Here is a 26,854-nt window from a genome sequence, read left to right on the forward strand (position 1 = left end):
GTCAGTCATGTTTTCTGAACATACAGTTTTCAAAGAAAAAAAGCAAACTCAAGAAAAAAAAAAAAAAAACCTGCACGAGCCCCTGCGAGCTTTTACAAACAGCTCCTTCAGGTAGCCGGCTTTGGGAAATATTGTTATAGCTGCTTGTGTCCAAAAGAAAATAAAAAATACACAGCTGGATAATTTCATGTCAATATAAAAAGAGAAATGCTTTGTTTGTATCTGCATCCAGCTATAAGATGCCTTTATCTTCCTTTCTACTTCCATGAGACACAATGTGAATGGCTTGAAGCAGAGATTACACAATACTTTGTGTCGTGTAAAGAGAAAGTGACTCCTTTTTCTTTTTGAAAGAGCCTCTTTTTTGATAAAGTCATCATATTGTGAGCTTAATGGACTGTAAAATGACGTGGTTAAATCGGATCCCTGCTGGGGCACTAAATGGTGAATATACAGGAAGAGCATTTCACAAAGACCAGCAGGTCCCAAATACATTATCTTGTGTCTTTATGAGTCCCAAATGATGCAGGCCATTTCTGTACCATATTTTCATTAGCTTTACAATAATCTGTAGGACATTTAAGCTCTGTTTGGTACATTTAAAAGAGTGATTAGCACAAGAAAGTTATTTGTATGGTGATGGGTAGTATAAACTGACCTCTACATGTAGCTCAGTCAGTGAAATGAACTTTTAAAACAGAAATAGAGCCTCTGCAATACAACCTAAAAGGTTAAACATTTATATTTTACAGAAATTACACGTTTTCATAAACAACATAAGATAATAAATGCAGGAAATGTCAAACATAAAGCCCAACACATTCTGTTGGCTACCAATGACAAGGATTGCAAACAACATTAGAGGCAATATTTCACTGTTTAGTTCAGTTCAGTTCACTGATACATCTCACTGATTATGTCGTCTCATCATCCTTGTAACAGCTGAGCGATTGCAACACAGCTGATGTTATTTCATTGCTGCTTCTGTCTGTCTACAGCTGAGGTCTGAATCTTTAATGGCCTCATAATTCAATTCCATTATGTTTCACCTGTCAATGATTGAACCGACTGTATGATGCATCTCCATGCATCTTAATGCAGTGTAGAAGGGGAGAGTGTAACCCTGGTTATTTTCTGTAGCTGCAATTTACAAATGTTCCCTAAACGCCTCACCTGCAAAACTATTGGTGGATGATAGTGAGGTGAGTGAGCCCTGAGAAGCCTCTACATAGTACTCACTCACCTGCGCTGACCTACAAAGCCAAAACAATTTGATATTTAAAATGCCCTAAAAAATTGTAGTAACAAGGAAAAAAGAGGTAAAAACTAAACCACATTGACTTCACTTGCACGAGCCTCAACTTGTCAGAGATGACTTTTGCACATCTTTTAGAGAGATAATCATCGTAAAAATTCAGTAAATTATGGCCTTTTAACTTTTTTCTGATCTTTATTTTAGGCAAGTTAATTGTTGCTTTGTAGGACAGTGTTTATAAAGTTTATCACTCAGCAACCATGACCTTGAATGCAGATTGCCAGCTATTTTCCGTGATAGGTTTTACCAAGGTAATTTCATGGTTTGGTTTTGCACACGTATTTTAATGTAGGACATCCATTCCCATTGATCATCACGACCTAATTGCATCAGCAACTACATTTGAAGACATGCTCATAAGTGATGGTAATTTGTGCAAATAGAGTTAAATATTATTGATTGCACCATTAGGTCTGATAAAAGAACTTGAGCAGAGGCACCATCTCCATCTCTGGGCTCCTGTTGCCATGGCGAGGCTCTTGTTGATTTCTCCTGGCTGAGAAAGGGTCATCACAATCTCTACATTCGTGCTTGGCTCTGAGCATCGTCTATAGTGGCAGCATACTCATTCAGTATTGGTGCTGTTGGGGTTGTCAAAGCTGACATATACTTCACAATAACAGCAGTGCTAATGTTTGCGATACTGAACTTTGTTGATAAAAAAAGCCTCTATTACATTTTTTTATGTAATCTAAACTCAAAGATTGAATTATAATTGGAAAGACAAATAAAACATTTGAAAATAAGAATGATTTAATTGCAGCATTGGCTCTGTACTCCAGTTCTTATCTGTGTTTTCTGGCTGCTGAAACATTAGGCAGCTGCTGACTTTTGACAAGTTGATGTTTTAGAAAACATTTTTGAGTGAAACAGCAGATTTATGTTCTTTTTTTTTTTTTAACTGTTACTAGTCAAAAGCTTAGTGTTGAAAGTGGGAGTTAGACCAGGGGTGTCAAACATACGGCCCGCGGGCCGGATCCGGCCCGCCAGGGGGTCCAGCTCGGCCCGCCGGATGACTTTGCTAAGTGTGAAAATTACAGAAAGACATAAATTGCATTTCTATGAGAATATGGAGGTTTATGAGTACAAACGTTTTGTAATTTTTTTTTAATCGATCCAGTAATTGCTTCAAAAACAGCGTAAATGCGACGTCTGCTCCGGAGGCAGAATCGCTCGCTGCTAGGGAATCTGCAGAGGAGAGCAGAGGAGAGATAAACAGTGGGTTGATGTCTGAGTTTTTGGTCTTTATGTTTCTAGTTTATTGTAGAAAGACCTTAAAGTAGGGTTTATCATCAAAAAACCTTCACCAATGATTTAAACATAGAGAAATATTGTCATTATGTATGCGTTACTATGCTATGATTTTACTGGTCTGGCCCACTTGAGATCAAAGTGGGCAGTATGTGGCCCCTTAACTAAAATGAGTTTGACACCCCTGAGCTAGACCTTTTACTTAAGTAAAAGTGCCGATACATTTATTTAAAAACAAAGTTAAGTATAGCAGTATTATCAGCAAAATGTGCATAAAGTATCAAAGTAAGCGTTTGCGTAGTAAAATGTCCCATGTGACTGGTATATTAGACAGACAGACAGACAGACAGACAGACAGACAGACAGACAGACAGACACTTCATTCATCCCAACAGGGAAATTATCATGTCCAGCAGCTCACTTACAAAAAAAATCTGTATCCAAAAGACAGACAAATAAAATATACCATCAATACAAAGTCAATTGTGGCCCAAAAACAGGACCAAGAACAAAAGGATTACCAAATAAAAATATATACCCAACAATAAATAAATAGATGAATGAAATAAAAAGGTGCCCACAAGAAAAAAAAGGGCCTTTGATTAAACTTTCACTAAGTACAACAGTCCCTTAATCAATGCCTCTTGTTATTGTCAGTAATGATAATATAAGTTATGCATCCATGTATTTGCTGCATTTTGCTGTTGGAGCTAGTCAAGGTGGAGCGAGGTGTAACCACTTTACAAACAGTATTTCGGTCCAGTGGTGCCCAAAGGGATCACAACATAAATCCAAAGGTTTATCAAGGGGACATTTCAAACGCAACCAGAACGGTGGTCACAAAAATGTGTGTAACTCAGGTGCTGATGTTTACCAAGCAGCAAAACTTGGAGTACAAGAAGGTGATAGCGTTTATACCACTGTGTGCAACAGGAAGTCTTAGAACTTTTTGATCCACTTTGTAATCGATGGTGTGTTAATGTAACAAACTGAGTTCTGAAAGTCGCGTCTGCCAAAATAAATGTACAAAAAAATGTGGGTAGAAGCTTCTCAACTCTTAGCTTGCATTGATGAAGAAGTTAAAATGACAAATATCATATCAGCCGTCACAAACTAACATTTTCCATGATCGACCTTCATGACAGGCTGAAATGAAACCGTTATTGGGTTTGTGACGCTCTGTGAGCCGGTGAAGAAACAGAGCTCAACACGCTGTCTGTCAAAGGATGTTTATGAGGTAAAATATGCACCATACACCATAAAAACAGAGTGGATTGAGTGTTTTGTAGTTCCAAAAGAGAACGATGTCTTCTCTAATTTAACCATCAGCTGATCGCATCACATAAAGTAAAGTTGTTAGAAAGTCCCGATTCCCCAAAACTGTGTCTGTGAGGACAACAATGAGAAGAACAGTCAACAGCAGAAAAGAAGGTTTACAAAAACTGAACCTGCCAGCCACATCATTTATTCATAACAGGATTAGTTTTTCTAATCCCCAGTCTCATATCCCCAGCCACTGCAGCAACATGAAATCAACAGTAATTATTTTGTCCCTTACAGCGAATAAAAACAACCCAGCTCTGCCTTTGAATCTCTTGAACAGTATGTTTCATTCAGGGTGTGCTCCCATTTTCTCCTAAAAGTAAAAACCACTATTTTTCTATTTCTCTGTGCACCTGGTGATTGAATGGCCAAAGGCAGAGACAAAGGTCGTCAGAAACACTGTGGGCTTTTTGTTTCCCCACAAGAATGAGATTGGCCTGAAAATCTCCGATCGTCTTTCTAACCTTATCCCATGAGGTTTATGTGGTTTGTGGGCTTTTTGGGAAAACAAAAGAAAAAAGTCCTTCTCAGAATTAGAGTCTTTCTTTGTTAAGCATATGTAAAACAAACTAAAAGTGTAAGAAGGTGCAATGGGAGGTGCCTACGACAGAAATCAAGTACTGGAGTGGCCGACTGAGGTACATATATTCACTGTGTTCAGTTAAGTGAATTGACCAGCAAATATAAATGGAAATGGAAACATATATATATAATGTGTTTATTTAGTTTCAGTGTATATGTGCGCTGACTACAGTGGGAAAGTGTTATTCAGACGGGTATGAGATTAACAGTATGTGCATTACAATGTGTGTAATGTGATGAAATGTATTACAACAGTTTAAAGCAGTTTAATGTCAGAAGGATTCTTGAAGAAGTTCTTGAAGGAAAGAAGCTGCGTAGGAGGCGTTTGGTCGCAGTCTTTGTGGTCTCCGCTGAGATGGAAGAGAGAGTGAACAGGATGTCAGCCAAGATTTTACCCATCCTCTTTTTCCTCAACCTAAATGAGAAAAGGTCAGCCCTGTGTTGATGTTCCCTTGGATTATAGCTATCTGCATTCAAATGTTGAATGTCACTTCATTATCAATTCAATTTATATTTAGTTTAGACAGACATTTTCTGAAATGTGTGCTAGTTGTGAAAGAAGAAAAAAACACAGCTATAGGCCAAGACAATAAAATCAAAAACATATACAATATATTATATATAAACTTAGTTTATATACAAAACAAACTGCAAATTCATACCATGCTTTTTCCTTCTTTTTTTTTTTCGATTATCTCTACAATATGTACTCTGTAGGTCTTTGTGATTTTGCCGTCATTGATGGTTGTGTTAGTTTCTCTCCTCTTCTCATTGCAGGAATCCCACACACACACACACACACACACACACACACACACACACACACACACACACACACACACACACACACACACACACACACACACACACACACACACAGAAAGACAGAGCGCACTATAAAAACACTGCCCCTTTACGTAGGAAATGATTGACAATATAATTAGATCCTATATTGATTGATTTTTCCATAGTATGCATGTGTCCTCCATTGTCTCCACATGCAATTACTAAAATGATTAAAGATATATATTTCTATTTTTCCATGTCTGAGATATACAGATATTGCCTCCACATGGTAAATAAACTGAAAGGTGTCTGTTTTATGTAATGTTGCTGGTAGGATGTCATCATCACAATTAACACATCTTTTAGTTTGTTACTCCGAGGGAGATGCTGGGAACTGTGCGTGTCATGCGTTGCAGCAGTGAGACGTGGCCTTGTGACTGTTCTCACTCCTAACATGGTGTTAAAGGTCTAAAAAGTATTACAGACAGTTCGGATACTAATTTCCCTGTTTTGTTATTTTTATTTACATCCTCTATTGTTATCTAACAGCTTGTGTTTGTTGTCCATTTTTAGCACATTGGCTGCTTTTCGAGATCTCATCAATTGCGTTGGCCTGTACCGAAAGCAAAACCTAAATTTCATAAAATCCGGTTTAAGAGGCACCCGAACTTCCCCCGAGCAATTTTAGTTGCTTCAGCCCTTCAAAACGTTCACAATGGAGCCGGCAGCTCAGAAACAATCTTGAATTGTTTCTGTAACGGTCATGTGGGTTGTTTCGAGTGCCAGTGGGTTGGTGATTACACTGTTGGTTTGTTCCTCTGATGGAGATCTTTGGCCGTAGTTTTCCTTTTGCTTCCATGTTGCAGCTCCTGATGTTGACTTGATGGATAAGATGCATGTGCATGCGGTGCGGTAGGCAACTCTCAGGGGAGCCTATTACTGATCTGTGATGGACCACCTGGTTTATTAGGGTCAAGCTGAATGCTGTGGTTGCAGGGAAGCTGCTAGTGATGGACACAGTACCTGTGTTAGGAGGTTGAATACATCTCCCAGTTCATATATATATCCAAGCTAGAGATTTGATCAATCGATTAACCTGACCAAATATAACCGGCGTGTTCAGAACCAGAAACATACATCTCCTGCTTCAATCTCAGGCCAGCCGCTTACTAATTCAGTTAGTCCATGCAGTGTCATTAAAATTCTCTGATTTAGGCTCATCAATCACTCTGGTTATGGTCTTGTATTCAGCCTATGGCCATATGTTATTTATCTCTTCCTCACCCAAAGACTGAATTTACTGTCGTCTGATCTGGCTAATTGAGATTTCAAATGAACTTGGGAATTTTTTCATTGCATTTCATTTGTCTTGCTGTCAGGGTGGAAAACACTGAGGCCACATTGGTTTGTACAACTTGTTGTACAGTGTTATTAGATCTAAATAGCAGACATGCTGAACCCATTGAAATGGAATTTGTGGGGGGAGAAATGAGTGAGAACAAAACGAGCTGGATGGAATTGAATTATTTCCCAGTGGTAAAAAAAAAAAAAAAAAGTAAAAGAAGAGGAGAGTTAATGCTTAGTTAGTATTTAGAATAAATTCAGTATAGTCTCTGTTGCTGTGAAACGAATGTACTCATATACAGTACAGTGCAAAGATCAAGGCAGTTTAGACACTCAGGTTTCTACCCATTTCACAATTCTATCAGGTGTCTGATTGGTCTTTCTTATTTGGCTGTTATCTCTTATTATTAGTATTTATTAGCGTTAATAGCGTGTGCATTCGTCCTGAGCCGCTCAGTAGGGAAAGTTTACTTTGGTATGTAATTGTGTTTGCTTTGTCTGGTAGGCGTTAACTCTTCTTCCCTGATCCACTGTAAGACTGCAACAGAAAGAGGAGCTGCAACAGGAGAAGAGTAGAAGATAAACTGATACAGGAGCCTCGAGGTCCAACAGGGAGAGGCGAGGAAGTCGAGTTGCCCAGCTACAGAGGACTAGTTGCATGTGTCTGGAGGTCGGGACTGAAGATGAACTGCTGCAGGAGCCGCAAAGTATAACAAACAAAAAAAGTCTTTTGGGGAGTTTTTCTTCCTAACTTAATATTTTTTAAATGTTTAAGGCTGACACTGCACTGCTTCCTTTAATGGTTAATTTAAATTAACTACAAACATGCTGACCTTGTATCAACGTAAATTTTGTATTTGATTTATCTTTTTACTTGAGTAAACAGGGCAGTCTTCTATCATTGAGTGTATTTGAATTATCAATTATGGCAAATTAGGCCGTTTCAAATGTTTTGATAAAAAAAAAGTGTTTGCTCTTTACTGTAAAAAAAAAATTAAATGTGCCAAACAGTGAATCTTAAAATAATGTTCATTCTGAAACTTTAAATCTATAATTTTTTTTTAAAAAAAACCTCTAATATTGACAACATGAAAAGCTCAACAGAGCTGTATTAGCTTGTTGCTCTTTAACAAATGTAGAAGAGAAAACACTCTTAAACCTGTAACATGTATTGTCAATGGGAAAACAGGGTCCTGTAGTATGATTTCTGCTGACAGTGCTAAATCTCCACCCTGCCCTGTTTCTGGTGGTCACATTGAGCTTGAGAGGGCCTGCAATAAACACAATAATCAAATTGAAGTGGCACTAACAGAGTGCCCTGTGTGACATCTGCCACCCTCAGCTTGGAGTCCAATACTGTAAAAGAAGATGCATCCTTGCATGACAACATCCATATGGAGATACTGCTCTGCCAAACATCTCCCCGGGGACACAATAGCAACCTTTATTAAAACCAGATTCTGTTGTGTGAGGGAGGCCTCTGCTGGACTTCATGAATTTAATCTCAGTACGGATCTCCTTTCCTTGCACCTGATTGGTGAATTCATGAATAAGAGATAAGTTGGGTGTTCATAAAGGATGTTTCCCTAGTTAGCTGGTTAGGATGGAAGACATTCAGACCCTTCACTGCAGTAAAAGTCCCAATGCAGGGATATCCACATTTTCCATTACACATAAAAGTTCTGCATGCAAATTCTTACTGAGGTAAAAGTACATACAGGTATTAGCAGCAAAATGTAGTTAAAGTGGTAAAGAAAAAGTAAAGTATTGGTTTAGTCCCTCTGACTGATTTACATTATGTAGGATATCATTAGGTTATTAACACTGAAGCATCAGTGTGGAAGCAGCGTGTTCCTGCGGTAGTAGATAAATGTGAGGGGTCTTCATATATTTACTGAAAGAGGGGGAAGAAAAAAAAGTTCTGACTCACAAATCTATTGTCACTTTTTTCACTATTTCTTTAACTTTTTCTCTATTGTTGAATATTTTGTAAAATATAGCGCTGCGTCAGGGCGCACCCACTGACCATTCAATTTTGATCACTTGGTCAAAGGCAAAGTGTAGAGTATCACCATGAGACTGCTCAAGTGGAAAATCCTCCGTGGAGCGTAATCCGGGAACCGGTGGAGTCTCCCTGGGAGCCTCCGCTAGATCCCCCTCCCCGTCTGCAGTGTCAGACAACCTTGCGTCACCGCTGAGCACAGCACACATATCGCATGTCCCTGTCTGTCGTGAATGCACCCCCGCACACTGCCCCATTAATTTATGAAACCCAGGCCAATCTGTTCCCAAGATTAGGGGGTGCATAAGGCGGGAGCTGACCGCAACCTTTACTTTATGCTTTTTCCCCATGTATCTAATTTCCACTGACACTATGGGATAATCGTAAACATCCCCATGCACACACCTGATTTTCACCTATAATGCCTCCACCAATGCCCCGGGCCGAACCAGGCTCTAGTGAATCATAGACTGTGTACAGCCAGAATCCACCATCGCCTGATGTACACCCTCCTGGATCCTTACTGGAACATGATATGCCGCCCCTGCCTTCATATATCTAAAATAAGAACCGTATGTCCAAAAACAAAATCAGCTCAAAATTGTGGTTTATTAAGTATTTCTGAATTAGACGCCTTTGAGGAACACCAGGAACACAGACTAAATGTCACAGCTAGAAAACTGAGTCCATGAATCAATCGAAAGGCCACGTTAATCTCAGAAATGTTTGTAGTACCAACAGGAAAGTGAGGAGCAAGAACTGCAGCGCTGTAAACTATAAAAAGAAGGAAAATGAAAAGAATGAAATTAAATTAAATGGAAAGAGGAATACATTTTTGGAAACATCAAAGAAACCTAATTAAATCAGTTCATGGAGCTAATTTCCGGCCAAAACCTAACAACAACAACAAAAACATTTTGCAGATGTGCTACAATTCACTTCCAAACAGAGTCTGGTTTGCAAATTGAAAACAAAGGAGCAACAAAGGAGCAGCAAACCATGTCTACATTGAACTGATCAAATTAGAGATTCAGACAAGTGACAACCCACCGTAACGTCACCCACTGAATTGTGAACTGCTGTTCTAAAGTCTCGAGTCTCATTCTGCCCATCGCCATCTGGGTATTTTTGGGACCAGAAACTTCCATGTTTAGAAAAGCTGGGGAGGATTGAGGAGTGGATCTGAGGACCCATCCACCTATAGTAAAAACCAGAATGGACCTCAGACATGTTAATCAAACCAGACATAGCCCCCAAAACACCTTATCTTGATGCTTAACATCTTTTTGAATGGGAGTCACTTATTGTAAGTCGCTTTGGATAAAAGCGTCAGCTAAATGAAATGTAATGTAATGTTATGAGTCTGTTGAGGTCAGAGGTTGTTGTTTTTTTTGTTTTTTTTTAAGGCAGCCCCTAGTGGTCCACAGTGGTATTGCACCTTAAAGCACTTCCACAGTAGTGTCTCTTTCTAGACTGCGAGACAACATCTGTTTGGTGTTTATATAAATGGTCCATGGTTTTTACCTGGTACATATCTAGAAATCTGGCTGACCTTTGCTGTCCCCCTTCAACTCTGTTGCTGCTCAACTCAAATAGACGTGATTTACAGTGAACCCTCGTTTATCGCGGGGGTTACGTTCCAAATAGAGACCGTGATAGGTGAAATCCGTGAAGTAGGAACCTTTTTTTTTTTTACAATTACTATACAATGAAATACTCCATAATACATTGAAACCAAAGAACAAAACCTTTTTACAGGCCCAAGCATTTGTTTAACAAATAAAAGTACTGTATAAATGTTTTTTTTTATAAATAACTACTGTACTGTAAAATAATAATTTTAATCATCAATACGAACTGAAGGCTTCAAATTGCTGAGATCGGCACCGAGTCATTGGATTAGAACGGGAGGAAATGAAAAATGATTATGAAAACAAATACAAAGTACAGTAGGACAAATAGTGACTCGTGTATTTCACTGCTCTTCTGACTGAGCCGCTGCATCCTGACTCCGCTCTGCAGCGGTTCTTTCTTCTAAAGCCGGCGGTGCAGGTGTGGTTTTTCGAGAGAAGAACATAGTTATCGGTAGTTGTTGTCGCTCTTTTTTCTTCTGGGCAAAAAGATTCTTATAAACCGACATGCCACCATCGATTATTTTTAATTTGGCAAGCTGTTTTACGTACGTGTACATATTAAACCGCAACGTTATTGACAAACAGGTAGAGAAGAAGCGGAGAGACTGTTTAGCCAATCAGAATGCAGAACACAATGCACGATGCAAATCCGTGAAGCAGCGAGACCGTGAAAGGTGAACCGCGTTATAGCGAGGGGTCACTGTATACCAAAAGCACAATATTCAGGTTTCAGCTTTGAATGAAATGTATTCCAAAAATGTTTAATCCCTACAGGAAATGTGTCACCACAAGGTGAGAGAGAATATGAAAAGAAGATGAAGGAAAGGACAAGAGCTAAGTAAATGCCAAAATAATTAACATGTACAAAGGCACCAAATGTTAGCATTTAGTTAGACAGGATCGGTCCTGCCTAATTTGAGAGCCCCACTCTCTGAAGCCTCTTTGCTCATTCTTTATAAAAAGGTCAGTGCCTTTTGGTAAATAGTCTGTGTCTCGCTCTACAAAATGCATAAATAATGTAACAGCTTTGAAAGGTACTCATGTGAAGTATGTTGGGACACCAAATGGGACGTAAATTGAAAATCTATTACACAGAAATGTATGTGGATAAAATAAACACTCCACTTTAAGAACAGCCAACGACCATCGTTTCATTATTAATGAAGGCAAATCTTTGATATTTTCCTGACATGATGTGAATAAATAAGCAGTAACAGAATAAAGTGACTTTTTAAAAAGCTTGACAGTAATAATGTTTAGCTAAGAAATATATGAATGATCATAAATGAGTGTTAGATTCCTGCTTGCGGTCTCCCTGGAGTAAGCATCCTAATGCATTATAAAGACTTTCCATTATTTATTTTACTTGCAGCAGTTACCAATATTTCCCCTTTCAGTGCTCATTAATATTGCATCACTTATTACGGGAAATAAATCATTGATTTGAGACTTTTTTTTGCAGCAGTGTAGGAGAAGAGAAGTGAGAGTGGAGGCAGAGCAGCTGCTGGACAGATGTGTTAGGTTGCATTTGTCCTCGAGTCCCTCCTTTAACTTGATCAATCATCTTTAATAACAACCGATATGTCCTAATGGGTGGGAAAATGAAACAGTTGTGTAAACAACAGCATAGATTAATAAGAGACTGACTGTGTCTTTGCTGCTCATCATTTGGTGAGGGAGATAATATTCAATGTGAGTGTAGTTATCTATGTAACACACTAGATTACCTGTGTTAAGTTTAGGACTGTCTTCAGGTCGCTCTGGGAGTGAATGAAACACGGCAAATGTTTGCAGTTTGAAACAAGGAACTGAACTGCAATTTATTATAGTTATTAACACAGAAAATCAAGGGAACAGCATAAAAGAAAAATAACAAATTCAAGTAATACCTCAATACCGGTATTTCTCTCACAGTCAGTCAGTTTCAGTCTCTTGTCTTTCAGTCTACTACCAGGTAGTTTATGTCTGGAGGCTCTCAGACTAACTCTTATCTGAATCCTTTGCTCGTCGGTTCCTCGGCAGGAGAATCCAAGAAGACCAAATGCAGCTTCACCCACGGAGAAGATGATCAGGGATCACAGGGTCACTCAGCTCCAGCTCTGTGGAGGTTTCTGGGGATCGCTGTCTCCATCACAGATCATCCAGAAAAAACAATCTGCATACAGCAGAATTTAATATGATGTCAGTACTGTAATTTATAAACTCTATTGTTGGTGGAACAGTAAATGACCAGTAAAATAGTATACACACACACACATATATATATATATATATACATATAATATTCACTATGGTCAATATTAACATACCACCATATTTCACACACACATGTCCTCATGTCTCAATGACATCTATCACTTCTACCTAACAGACATTATTTAAACGTCCACCGTTACTAAGCAACACACTCAACAGCTGTTCTCAATCTGACCGTTTTAACTTTTGGCGCTAAAAACAAGAACGTGACGTCATCGTTCCCGCTCGGTTCAACAGGTCCCGACGCGTTAACCCTCAGCGCGCACATGTAGCTCCACAATCACAGATATCAACCACGTAAAATAATATTCATCAACAAATTAATATTTATCTCCGACTGGTTATTGTTCTCTTCTCTCTTGATCGGTATCTTTAGCCCAACTAACAACTGTCCTCCTTTGTAGCTCTACATACACCAACGGCTAACTGTTAGCAACGCATCCGTCACTCACCGGAGATTCTTCTCAGACTTAAATGAACTTCTTCCTTCGGAGTCGGTCTGGTTAACGACCAAATAAATAAACATCCTCAACAGCAGTGAGCAGAAATCAACCCAATGAGATTCTTCATGAAGATCATGACCTGTTTCCTTGGAGACATAAAGGGTCTTCTTCCGGGAGAAGGCTTTGACGTGCACCACAGCGCCCCTCTGGTGAACGTCGGTACTGCATGTGTGAGTTAACCCTTTAGGTATGTATATACTTTATTAATCCCCGAGGGGAAATTTTTTTCGCCACAGCAGCATACATACAGGAGCAATAATAGAAACAATAGAATAAAATAATAATAGAATAGAATAATATAATAGAAAAGCAATAAAATAAAAAATATAAATATAAAATATAAAATGCACAGTACATACAGTATATATACAGTACATTAAATATCTATATATATTATATACAACAAAACCAATAAACACAGTCAACATATATATATATATATATATATATATATATCTATATATATATATATATATATATATATATATATATGTTGACTGTGTTTATTGGTGGTAAAACTAACGTGGGTTACATGAGCCTGTCTGAAATGCTTTTTTCCTATTACTTCTTAGACAAACCTTGAGACAAAACTTAAGATGAGCAATTCATTCATTAAAAGTTAATCAAACAGCTGAAATCTGAACTAATTTTTATCCATTCACACTTGATCCTTAATTATCCTAATTAATGTCATCATAAGGTTTTAACTCTCCTTTAAGCTGTGGTTTGGTCTCCACCAACAGCTAAGATACAGTTTATATTTATCTAACTGATAACTTTTTTTGTTAAAAGAGTAAATGCTGCAATAAAGAACAAAAATTAATGGGCATTTCAACATCTGTACTTGTTGATACTTGTTATAACTAATTGATTTGTTTTCAATTATTAAAATTTCAATTTGCACATTTGAAAAAAACAACAACAAAAAAGCTGAAAGAGATCAAATACACTCTTGTTTTAAGGTAAAGCGGATAATGTTAGTATAGTAGGTTTTTCACTGAAAACAGCTGGACAACACCTAGCCTGGCTCCCTCCGCCTATTGGGTGAACCAGTCAGTGACCAGTCAGGGTGGTGTTAAAGTCAAGTGTGTGTTTCTAAATGTAGTTCCAACATGGCAGCCGTGGTAGAGCTATCATAGATGAATCGATACTAACAGCTGTAGCAACTCCAGGAATATCGCAGAGTTCGAGCCAAAGCAAAAACGACAACTAGAATTTAAAAAAAGTAGAAGTCTGCAACGGTTCTTCAATATCACTGCTTGCATTGCGTGTTCCAAACTTTTGTAAGGAACACGCAATTTAGTACCCCCTATTTGAGATCTTAATAAATCAGGCCCTAAAAGTCTAACTATGAAGTCTTTATTTTCTTTTGGTATTCAAGACGCTAATGACTTGAAAGCTCTTCAGTCCAGCACACCATTAAATAAAACTACACTGAGCCATTAGTTACCTTAGCAACTGATTTACATATTCCTAAAAACTAAAAAGGGTCTTTATTTGAAGGCCCAGATATTTACTTCTGAATGTCAAAATCTGATAGGGTGAACAGGTGTATTTACTTTTCGGCACAGCATATGATTTATTGCAGGTGTGTAATGATTTCAGTTGCATTGCTGTTTGTTATTTGTTCAAGTGCAATTTAACATCAAGGCTTTTAGGGGTTTAAAGTAGAACAACAACCCAGAAGACATGAAGGTAAAAAACATTCTGCTTCACTGGTAGCTGGCATGGAGATGGGGGGGATGGGATGAGAGTTATGCCAAAAATAGAGTTACTAAAAATTGATGTGCCACTCGTAATGATTTAAAGCACAATATTAAGTGTTATAAAACATTCAGGCTCAAAACTAACTGCAAAAAACATTATTAGTTCTGTCGCCTCAAAGCAAGACAATTCTGGGTTTGCACTGTGTGAACCTAAAACACACTTTGAGGCATGCCAGCAGCGTGGCCCTGGGGATGGCAGTAATGGTTCGCTGGTTGGTCGGTCAGCCCATCACTTTGCTCCACACAGAAATAACTCAACTGGATGGATTGCCTTGAAACTAAAAACAACCATTCATGTTTCCCAGATAATCAATCAAACTGACATCGATTTCCTGACTTTTCCTTTAGCGCCATTATAAGGCCGAAATTATGATTGAGAGTGAGCTACCTTCACAACTATTTCATGGATTGCCATACAATTTTAAAATAAGTGAAGGTCTCTTGAAAATAGATTCTTGTGATTTTTGCGATCTTCCTAAAATTGCACTGCAACCACCACCAGGTCAAACTTGTTTTTGTTCATTTAATGAAATATCTCAACAAGTACTGGACGGACAGACAACAAATTCTGTATTCATGGGGCCCAGATGATGTATTCTAATGACTTTGGTTATTCCCTGACTTTTCCTTTATTCCTACCACGAGGTTAAAGTGCCTTTATTTTAATTGAAATAACAAGTATTGGATGAATTGCCATAAAATTTGGAACAGACATTCATGGTATCGAACTTTAAACCGACTAACCTTTGATGTAGCACATTCAAAATTTGTATTTGATACTTTGGTTTATGATCACAAATCTGCGAAACTAGTTTTCTATTACCATCAGTAATAGTTTGCATCAGACACCCACCCACAAGGTACCTTAAGTCTTGAAGAGGATGGTTGAAAATGGTTATGTGATGAAGTAAAAGAAAGGGGGAAAGTCAATGTAGAGAGGAAGTCAAGGCTGGTTGGATGGACCCAACACAGGACAAAAGTCGACATGGATTTATTTTCAGTAACCCAAACCATTGTCTTTTCTTCACCACAACCATGTCATTTTTGCTGCCCAAACACTAGGCACATGGCACCTTGTGCATCCATATCATTGACATAGCTTCAAGGTCGGAAATGTGAAGCTCATGTGAAAGTGCCTTAAACTGCAATACCACTGTTGGTCACTGGGGGTTTGGCTCCAAAAAGGGTCTGGCTCCATAGACTTCCATTCAACTACTCAGGACGTACCAAGTCTGGAGTCTGTTTGATTGACAGGCCTGTGGTGCAGTTCGGTTTCTTGTATAGGCGGGTGAGGCTTCAGAACGGCAGTTCACAAACCAATGGGTCACCTCACGGTTGGTTGTTGTTAGTCCATATGAGATGTTGAGGGAAATGGCACCTTCTAAGTACATATAAAACACATAAGGCGCCAGACTCAAATATCTGATAAAATGGGAAAGAGAATGCATTGGATAAAGATAAAACTGACTAAAAATCAATGTGTTGCCATTGTAAGCATTCTAGCAGACTGACTTCCGTATTTAGGTTTCAGCATTATTTTAGACCTGAATGTAAACTTTGCATAGTTGCATTATTTGGTTTGGAATAGTCAATCACAAAGCAAAATGAGAAAGAGAGCAAAACAAATTATGAATAAAGTCAAATGTCATAAGGACAGATACAGGAGATCATTCCTGCCCACTGCAATAAGACTGTACAATAACTCACCTCTGGCAAAATCCATCACACAACAATAACACCGTTGTCTGATTTTCTTGTTTGTTTCAATATAAAAAAAATTAAAAAAAACTTTGCACTATTCTTTAGTTGGTTTTAATTTAACGTAATTATTCTATTTTATTTTATTATATTTATTGTATATACTGTGCATTTTTATATTTAATATTTTTACTGTTATTTTATTGCTTTCCTGTATCTATAAATGCTGCTGTAGTGAAAAAAATGTCCCCTTGGGGATTAATCAAGTAACTATCTACCTACCTACCTACCTACCCATCTATCTATCTATCTATCTATCTATCTATCTATCTATCTATCTATCTATCTATCTATCTATCTATCTATCTATCTATCTATCTATCTATCTATCTATCTATCTATCTATCTATCTATCTATCTATCTATCTATCTATCTATCTATCTATCTATCTATCTATCTATCTATCTATCTATCTATCTATCTATCTATCTATCTATCTATCTATCTATCTATCTATCTATCTATCTATCTATCTATCTATCTAAATAAGGTCCATAAATCTGCAAGGAAATTAGAAAAAATATTATTTTCCTTCCGGAACAAAGTCATCTATCAACACTTGTCGACACATTTGTCAACACATTACAAACAGAAACTGATAATTGGTAATTCTGCATACCTGTAATGATAGCAATTTTTCAAAAAGAAAAACAGTCTAACAATGAGAATCAAAAGAAAATGTTAGCACCTATCTGTATTTTCTGCTGAAAAATGACTCGTATATGTGTTCTGGAGGGCAGATAAGGTAATGAGAGAAATACATCCCCATCCAGATGGGGATTTAATCTTGTAATGTCAGTGTTCCAGATTTCACAGAGTTCTGGGTTTTGGCAGCAATGTGGGACCTTCTTCTAATAAAACCACCACACCACTCTGCTTGTTTTCAGCTTTTTATTCCATTTTGTAAATGCAAGTAGATATGGAGCCCGGGTTCGTCTGTTTCTCTGTTGTGGTGGCTTACAAGGTGAAGTATGACAAATGACTCGGGGAAAGTACTCTTGATGCTGTCAGGAGTAAAACTAAATGGTAACATGCTGCTCTGTAGTCGTGGCACACTGCTAAATTCAGATGGAACGAATAGTGAGAATGTTTGCCAACAAACTAACAAGTTTTCCACATTTAAACAGAGAGTTTTCATCGAGTGTGAAGCCAAGTGATGATGGCAGATTATAGCATCACGCCTCTGGAAACAAGAAAGCAGAACGAAGGCATTGTCTGTTCCATGGCAAGGCACTCATGGACAAACTTCCAACACGCTTTTCCCAAATCATGGCAACCTCCATGACTCATCTATCCTGATCAAAACAGAACAGCACACCACTGGGTCTGCACAGAAAGATGAAACGGTGGGAAATATTTTGGAAATATTGCAACCATCACCACCAAACCGAGGATGAATTCGGGGGCTTAATGAGGGCTTTTATTGCAGTTCTCCTAGATTTATTTGGCAGAATTGAGCATTGGACCCTTCACCCTGTGTTACACAGATTTGACACATTAGACACTAACACCGGCAGCACTAAAGACAACTAAGTCCTAAGTGAGCCAGATGTTGGGACAGCAGTGACGTCCTTTCCTGATGAAACCCTACAGTTTAAGCTATTTACAAAAAAAATCTAAAAAGTTAAATTAAGCTGCTCAGGAACTTTTTAATTATTGAACTTCACCATGACCACTTCTCAGAAGTTAGATTATAAAATCGGTTGCTGATGAATAAAATAAGACAGTAAATTACTTGGCTTTAATGCCTGCTGAGTTACTCTAACGTGCTGTGAATCTATCAGAAGTGCTTCAATTATTTGTTAAACAGAATAGCAAGGCTTCTGCATGCATTACAAAGTGAAAGTCTTCTTTAGAATTGAGTTTTAAAGGAATGCTTTAAACTGAAAATATTTCTTTTGATCTCCAAAAATGCTTTGAAAAGTTTATAGCCTACTTTTTATTTTAAGACTGGCAGCTGCAGTTCGTTTTGAATTCACAGCCAAAAAAACAAAGAAATAAGTGAAAACCAACTTGCTGACGCATATCAGACATCCACAGAAACCTCTCCTGTAGTCTGACGCATTTCATGATTCAGTATGGTCAGAACAATAAGAATGTTTCATATGTTTATAAATACAAACGTATGTTTATCAATAAATACACTGCTTTAAGTTAAAAGGAAGCATAGATTTCATAAATGAACACCAAATAAATGCTACTGCTAAGTTAGCTTGTTTTAATATAGATGTTTTTATGTTTCATGATTAGACTTTATTTTGAATGAATATAACTATCTGACCTGAAGTGTGTTTCTACAGTTGCCCCTTATTATATACTGCTGCTTCGTCAAACCATTGAAGTGACGACTAGATGACTGTGTGGCTGTGGTGACTTGTTGTATTCAGACATGCAAAGATTGCCATGGAAAACCACGGTAAGTGTGATATTTAACATCAAACAATAAAAGACTAAACAGTACAGGATGTAACATATAATCTATGAAACCCTTATGGCTCTGTTCACTGGTGCCGCTAGCCGTAATCCAGTACTCACTGTGCATACATTTGTTTATGATTTTCTTTTTATGTCCATTCTTGAAATCAAATTGTAACATGACAAGGTCATGTTTTACATGTATTTTTTGGCTGCATCTATTCATTAACACAATGATGCATTCAGAGTTGTACTGGGGTGTTGCATTGTAACTTGTGCAAAAGAACATGAATCGGTCTTTCCTACTATCTTTTAGGGTCTTACCCTCCCATTTACCAGCATGTCCTCGATCCCTTGTAACTTTTAATAATAAAGCAATCAAGTTATTCATGTGTTGGTAATTGTTAGAAATGATTTAAAATGTTTGATTACGTTTTGGAACATTTCAACAAAGACAAATTCAGGTAAGCCACATTGAAGAGGCTCCCAGCCATAAGTGTACAAGGTGGGAAGGTGAAATATACACCTGAGACACTTGTCATGGTTATCATTCGAATTACTAAACTGAGGCATTGAAAATGACCTGTTGCCATCACCTGCACATATAAGCTCACTAGCTTCCACTCCTGTCATCCCTGTCTACCTAACCAGTGAGTAAATCAGGTGCGAACACTCAAAAAGATCGTCACGGCGATAACAGCCGACATCACACTTTAACAAAGAAGCGACGCTGTTTTACAACGTAATTTAGAACTCATCAAAACTAGCTACACAAAAAAGGGATACTATTTCTGACTGAAGCTATACTTTCATGATCATTACGCTTAAGGACTACACTCACACACACCCCTCCGGAGCGACTGACTGAATTCAAAAAACTAAATGGCGTGTATTAACAAAACGGATACACACAAGGAAGAGGTCAGACGGTCTCAGAGTTTTTGTTAGCTCCAGTCAGAGCTGTGGATTTCATGCAGGTGGCGGATGTTTTACTCAGGAACTGCAGGAGTAACCACCCGTTTTAACATCAGACAGCTCACAGCTACTATGCATTCATGGTTTAATTTAGATTACTTGTGTTTATCTGTGACTGATGTGTGTTCAGAGTTTCAGTTTTGGAATTGATGGCAGCTGATAGAGGAGCAGATATTGGTTGGAAAATAAATCACATTGTTTTGATTATAGTTTTACAGGGAAAAATTGAAATGGGGCAGCGGAGTCTCTCTTCATTGAGCCTGTGGCCGATCAATAATACTGATTAAATGCGGCGTGGAGAGTTTACACTGCAGCACCTGTGTTCTGAGGAAAGAGCAGACTTTGCTTTTACTCTGTTTTTATCTTTACCTTTATCTACTTTATTTCTCTTTACCTGTGAGGCATGTTAAAAGCATAAAAAGCATGTTATCGTGGACACTTGTTTTCTGCACCCAGCTGTAGGTGCATCCTCGATTCTGATTTATTAAGATTTCAAATATGGGGTTTTCACATTTATTTTGCACCCGTTTTGCTGGTGATTTATTAAGAGTAAATGCGTCATTGAAATCAGGTGCAAATCTCTGTGTTTAATTGAGGGGTTTGCGTGTGTTAAAGTGATTCCAGCAATGGAAAACAGAGCGACCGCAAAAGGAAAAGAACATTTTATCCCGTTGAAATTAAGAAATATAAATATGACAAGAACAAAATGCTATATAGGAGATAATCAGCAAGAAAGTCAATACTGGGGGGGGGGGGCTTAATAATAAAACGTCAGCAAATAAAAGAGGAGGGACGGTGGATGAGATCCTCTAACAAACACCGATCAGCAGGTCCAGATCTTTCTGTGATGAGCAGGTGACTTTTCATTCAGTACCTCGCGGTGGCTCGTGAACCTGATGAAGCTACCTGTGAATTCTGTGGGAAACATTCAGCACCTGTGACAGTAAACCTGAATAACAGGACTGGTGGGACGTCCAAGCAGAGATACGCTGGAACGACCCAGAGGCAGGAAAATGATGAGTCGGAAGAAGTTAATTAATTGCTGGTATTTCGTGGCTCCTCCTTGTTGTTGGCTGTCAATCATCATTCAGTTCATTCAATAACTCAGAAATGTCATCGCTGGACAAACGATATGTCTGAATAATGTTTCCCTCTGACATCTCTAAAATGTCTCCACAGGTGTAAAACCACATTCTCTACGTATTCTTTAGTTTCCTGTGTCTCCTTCTCACCACAATAAGAGCAGCTGTCTCTCATATTGTGTGCACCTGATTAATATCTTCAGTCGTACTAAAATACACAACAATCACTTCTCCTATTTCTACTTTCAGGTTTAGTAAATATCGTTGCGGGTGTTAAATTATTCTATTTGCATGTTCCCTCCCAGTATTTTGCACCTTCAAGTAGAAACGCAAAATATTACATATTCATTCAGGCAAACTCACAAAATGGACGTGTATTAAAATTGAAAGACGCAATCCTCACTGCACGTCGTTAGTAAATCTGCTTGGCCATTTCTCAAGTTTACACATGATTTTACACATGTAAACCTTTAGTAAATCAGACCCGTAAACCTTTAGTAAATCAGACCCTGGTAGACACAGCAGGAGAACCGAAGCTGCTGCTCTGCTAATGTGTTGCTTGTGCTGCACAGGTTGTATCGTGACAGTCTGACGTAGGAGGAGGGGAAGGTGCTTGAAAAGGCATCTATTAAAACCTTCCATGAGCTGGGAACAAACAAACCACCTGACTTCTTCTAAAGGCAGATGGTTTTAGAGATGTTCTGAATCACAACACAAAAATGGGCTGGAAAAGCCTATAATAACACTCCTTCGGTCTTTGTACCACTGCCGACAGGAAATCTGTTCAGAGATGCTCGACGCAGGAAATTGTACGAATGGATGCACATTCGTACAGCCTCCTCTCAAAGGGATTCATGGGAGAATTCACAGGACTCAAATTGAAACTTAAGAACTCAGTATGCTGAATGGGGCAAGTTAAGATTTTAATGCACCAGTTGAGAGAAAATTCCTTTTGCATTGAAAGGTTTCCAACATGGTTTGGAAGCAGATGAGGCAAAGACCTCAAATATACTGAAGAAAGTGTATCGGACATCATTTTGATTAGGTTTATTATGCTTTTTGTACATCCTCTCGTTAATGTAAATATAATTTTACAATCTGGGAAGTTCATATTAAACGCAGCTAAAGTTTTCAAAGACTGAAATACATGTTTAAGTAATTCCTTTAAACAAAAGGGTCAGGCTTCAGGCAGGTTGTCACAGATTTCTTTATTTGGTCATCGGCTCTGGTCACGACACACCACAAAGTACAGGGATGTACCAACCTGCTCAGTCACCATCATAGTACAAAAAGCAGTTATGCTAAAGCGAAGACATTTCAAGTCAGAAACCTATCAAACTACATTCCCGCATGTTCACCGTTAGAAAATATTTTATGTACGCAGCTGATTGAAACACTCCATCCACCGTAATGTGTGTAGCATTTACCAAACATCCTTCTGTAATCTTTGTCATTGTGAACATTTGTGTTGTCCACTGTCATTCTGGATCAGATGTGGGCTCGAACGTACGGATGGTGTAGAGAAGTTGTGATTTCCTATCAAAAATGACAAATTATCTTTAAAGGTTTAGAGTTTAGAGAAAGAGTGTAAGGCAGGGATCGGAAACAGGGGGTGTTGCTGTTTAGCAGTCTTTGTTGAAGTTGGCCAATCAGAAGAAAGTAAGCCTTGAGAGAGGTGGGGCCTTAAAGAGACAGTAGCTAAAACTGCTTGTGATGTCAGCCAATGGTTAAACTGATATTATGAGGCCTCGAATTCAGATTTTGGCCCTTGCCATCTTACTGGTTCAAAGCGGTTTGTAGAAGTGACCATAGTTTGACGAGGTGGGGAGGACCAAGCGGTGGATATGACTCGATCGGAGTGGGAACCCAAAAATACTACGCTAGCCCACCCATAGTGGAAACCTGACTGCACCACAGACCTGTCAATCAAACAGACACGCCACAATAAGAGCTTTGTGAAGCTTATTTCCTAATTAATGTTGGATTATTTTCAGAAGGACCGCCAGAAAACTAATAAGAAGGAGCGAAAACACCAAAATAACTTGTGGGAAAAATGTATTGACACTATTTCATGAGAAGTTAAATGGGAGTCTATGGAGCCGGAGCCTTTTTTGGGGCCAACCTCTAGTGGCACTTTGTGGTATTGCACTTCATGACACTTCTGCATCAGCTTCATTTTTGAGAACCAGAAACTACCTCCACTTTTCTATACAGTCTATCATTTCAGACAGAGGATGACCCGAGGGCTGCATAAAGGGACAGTTTACGATAAGTAAGTTTGGGTTTTTTTGTGTGTTGTGACTTATGCTAAGCTACTCTAGTGGATAAATAATAAACATAAAACATCTGGAAATGAGCATGTCCTTTTTATGGACTTCTCTCTGGATTTGATTCAGGATCTTCCAGCTTGGGTACGTGGTGAATCTAGCTCAGTTTATAGTGATTACATGAACATGTGGTGTGTGTTCACTGATCTGCGTCATGTTTGTATTTAAAAATCCTATAAATAATGAGTCACCTTTTTCCACCTCTGTTCATTTATTAGCAAGGCTCTCTTCCCCGGACCATAACACTGAGGCGTGAAACTTTCCAGATGAAATTCCTGTTTTTCCATTATCCCTGACACGACCTACACTGGTCCAGTTTCACTCTGCCTGGCTCTGTCCGACTTTGAGGCTATGCATTCAGATAGCAAAAGAAGTATCAAGATACACTGCAGCCATGCCTGACTGTAAATTACATATTGTTGTTTACAGGCTACTGCTCTGTTTCATTTGGCTGGTTTTTCACCAGTTTTGCTGAATTTCAAAGGCCATGTATATTTTAATTCACGGGCTTTAAAGCCTTTCACATTCAGGCATTTTTTAGCTTTCATTAGCAGTTCCTATCTGTTCTCATTCATGATGAATATCCATCCATTATCCCTACAGTGTATCCTCTTTCTCTATCATAAAAAGACATCCTAACCAAAAAAAAAAGCATCTCTATGAATTTCTAGTGTCTATTGTAGAAATAATCTGAGGCTCTTGTGTTCATTGATTCTTTCAACATTGAAACGTCTCGCAGTATTTTTTGAGTAATCACTTTACAATTGCTTTTAAATGACTTCAACAGTCCTGGTTTCTTTCACCTTTAGATCAAACTCATTGAAGTTTTTTTCTCTGTCCTTAGAACACACAGAGGTTTAAAACGACTCAGGCTGTGTGAAAGAAGACAACAGTCTGGAGAGCCTGATGTCTGCTTGTCAATATGTGGCTAATAAAGTGAGAAATTCCTATTCATTGGGCATTTCCATGCAGGGTCACAGGAGAGTTGTTCAAGCCTATGAACTCTCAGTACAGGTTCTCCACTACTGTAAATAATAGACAGGAACAGGCTGCATGTATTTCCTGAGTCAAGGGACTACATCATTATTTCCACTCACTTGACCTCGCTAATCCTTTGAATTCTGCGATGCCACATAGGCTCTGCTCTGTGTTATATTTGCACGCTCTAAACAAGTCCACCTACATCTCTTACAGAGAGGATTTAACAGGAGCATCCTTCAGTATTTCCATCGCACCTGATAAAACTGGTCATCATTCAGTCTGAATTCTTTTACCGAAGCTGGTATCTTTTTAAGATGACTTTAGGGCTGAAAATGTAGATGGTTTTTCCACCACTTTAGTCCAGACTGAAATATCTCCAACTATCAGATGAATTGCCATGAAATGTGGACAGATATTCACCTAAAGGAAGGAATCAACTGATTCTGATGATCCTCTGACTTTTCCTGCTTCTTCCTTTCCGAGCACCATTAAAAGGATAATTTCTTTCAACTCTGGTGAGCTTCAAGTCAAAATCTCAAAGATTTCCATTTAAATAAATCTGTTAAATCACTTTTTATCTCCGACTGAGGCAACACAATGGTGACTGAGACTGTGGCCCACCTTCCATTTGCAATTGGAAATTAATGAGCTGGGTGTTGGTAGTGACATTCCCGGGAAAATTACAGCAAACAAGAAGAAAAGGAAGAAGCTGTTGTCACACAGGTGACAAACACACCTGTCACAAGCAGAGAGAGGCTGAGGCAGATTCAAAGTTGGCTTGATTAATTGCAAGTATGAACTAATTACAACAGTAGAAAGCAACGAGGATGATGCTGTGCTGCGGACAGGCCTGAACTTCTCGACATTTCCCGTCAAGCTTCATCTTTTCTGAAACTGGAGTATATTTCAAAGTTTTTTCTCACATTTGTAAAAGCAGCTGCCTACAAAGACAAAGTCAGTATATTTACATTTGTCCTCCAGAGGCTGCTTATGAACAAATTATTCAAATTTACAAAAGTTTTCAAATTTGAAGTAAAGGTATTCGCAGCCGGATTCAGGCCTTTTTCTCCCTCCTCCTTCCCGACCAGATTCTCAGTCTTGTTCAGAGTTTGTTCATTTGACTCAGTTGGACCAAATTTTGGAGATGCTTTTTGGTCAGAGCTATAACTTTACTTTGGAATCTGGTGACCACTTTTTCCAGCTCCAGCTCTTCACATTCGCTGGTTTTCCGGCTCTCAAAGTTAAACTTTGGCAGTTCTAATTTTTCCATTCTGCTTCAATCACTGATGTTAAAAACCACAAACCGAGCCAGAAATCTAGATGTAGTTATGGATTCAGACCTCAATCTGAACAGCCATATCAAGACAATTACAAAATCAGCCTACTATCACCTGAAGAATATATCAAGGATTAGAGGATTTATGTCTCAACAGGATTTGGAAAAACTTGTCCATGCATTCATCTTCAGTAGACTCGACTATTGTAACGGTGTGTTCACAGGTCTCTGTAAAAAGCCAACCAGAACACTGCAGCTGATTCAGAACACTGCAGCTCGAGTTCTCACTGAGACCAAGAAAGTGGATCACATCACTCCAGTTATGAGGTTTTAACACCGGCTTCCTGTCCAACAAAGACTAGACTTTAAAATCCTGCTGTTGGTTTATAAAGCACTGAATTGTTTCGGGCCAAAATCCATTTCTGATATTCTGCGACCTTATGAACCATCCCGACCCCTCAGGTCGTCTGGGACGAGTCTCCTTTCTGTCTCCAGAGTCAAAACTAAACATGGAGAAGCAGCGTTCAGTTGTTCTGCTCCACATATCTGGAACAAACTCCCAGAAAGCTGCAGGTCTGCTCTGCAACTTTTATTCTATTTTTAGCTTGTTTAATGTTTTAATGAGTGTTTTTAATGTTTCAATCGATGTTCTTAATTGTTTTTAAATTTCCTTTTGTTTTGCCTGATGTTTTGATGCTTTTAATGGTTTTATGTGAAGCACTTTGAATTGCCTTGTTGTTGAAATGTGCTATACAAATAAACTTGCCTAGTCTTGCCTTGCTTTGGCTCTTTCGTTTTCCTCCAGCCACTGAACTCAAACTCTTTCGGTTTCCTCTAATTGGACAATGAGCCTTTCACAAAGGGAGGTCGCGACCTTCTCTCTCTCTGATGACCTCCTCGTACTTCTTGAACTGGATGTCCTCCTCCTGCTGTTTGTTTGCAGAGCTCTCCAAAGCTCTCCAATCTGCTGATGTCCTGCTCGATCATTTTCTTTCATTTTCCCAGCTGATTCTGGTGAATTTGAGCTTCTCAAGATTCAGGGTTAAATGTTCTGAGAGAAGCATCATGTTCTTCTCCTCACCTGAAATGAGGGCATGTTTAAGAGCATTGACATCCTCAGTGGGAGCAACAGGTGCAGCTGAGCCTCAGCATCAGTGTACAGCACTCTGCTGTTTAACTTACACAAATATACATTCAAATAGTTTCACAACTAAATGATGCATATGAAACGACTTCATTCAAAGTCTGTCCTAAGACATAAATATGGAGTGCCACAT

Source organism: Brachyistius frenatus, unplaced genomic scaffold (genome assembly GCF_029030835.1).
Source record: "Brachyistius frenatus isolate BFR_SWC_R1_liver_20210118 unplaced genomic scaffold, ASM2903083v1 Contig_447, whole genome shotgun sequence".
NCBI lineage: Eukaryota > Metazoa > Chordata > Actinopteri > Embiotocidae > Brachyistius > Brachyistius frenatus.